We start from the raw sequence: 925 nt of genomic DNA on the forward strand, positions 1-925 counted from the left end.
ACAAGACTTCCGCTGTTTTAAGTAGAAAAGAATATTGATATGCAAGTAAGTATGTATTAAGTAAGTAAGTATAAGTAAAGTGACCCCCGCCTGCCTTGAGCAGGAGGGGCGGGGCGTCACAAATAGTAATACAGAATACTATGGTAAACGTAAACTTAGATTTACCGAGATCCGCTGGTGCTTGGAGTTCACTCCTCCAAGACTTTTCGCTATCTAAGGTTATCTCCCCCTAGGATTTTCACCACCTGGCTTCACTCACCAAGACTCAGTATTTGGCTACCCAGGGATTAGGTCCTCTAGACCTATCGAATCCACCTTCCTTCCACGATCTACCGAGATTTCCCTTGTCTCAGTATTCGGCTATCCAGAGATCAGGCCCTCCAGACCTATCGAATCCACATGACTTCCATGATTTACCGAGATTTCTCTTGCCTAGCCTACAACTAGGACTTCCATTGCCTAACTGTAGTTAGGACTAGTCACTCGGTTGACTTCCCACCCTTGCCTAGCCACGACTAGGACTTCTCATGATCAAGCTTAATTAAACATACTTAAATATATTTGTTGGACATTAAAACCTTGGAGGTTGATTGCACCAACAAACTCTTCCTTATAAAAAATTAATTTAATTTTTTATATCAGATATTAAATTGATAAAAATAGATACTATACTTGATCTTAGCCAAAAGACTAAAAAATATATACTTTTTAACATTATCGATCTAAAGTATTTATAGAGCTTATCCGCTTACGGTGTTATCGATACTAAGATGTGGGACAAAAAAGAACTATGACAATGCATATTTTTATATAAAAATAATTAGATAAAATTACTAATAAGTCTTAACATTATTTTTAATATGAAAAATATATTAACGTAATTTTATTTTGAGTTTCACCAAAATTAAAAATCAATTAGTAAAGA

At 35.6% G+C, this 925-nt stretch overlaps 1 pseudogene; it reads right to left on the reverse strand.

The window, feature by feature from the left end:
• Positions 1-581: 581 nt before the first annotated feature.
• Positions 582-699, reverse strand: LOC122033053 (annotated as a pseudogene).
• Positions 700-925: the final 226 nt, after the last annotated feature.

This window comes from Zingiber officinale, chromosome 11A (assembly GCF_018446385.1).
Source record: "Zingiber officinale cultivar Zhangliang chromosome 11A, Zo_v1.1, whole genome shotgun sequence".
NCBI lineage: Eukaryota > Viridiplantae > Streptophyta > Magnoliopsida > Zingiberales > Zingiberaceae > Zingiber > Zingiber officinale.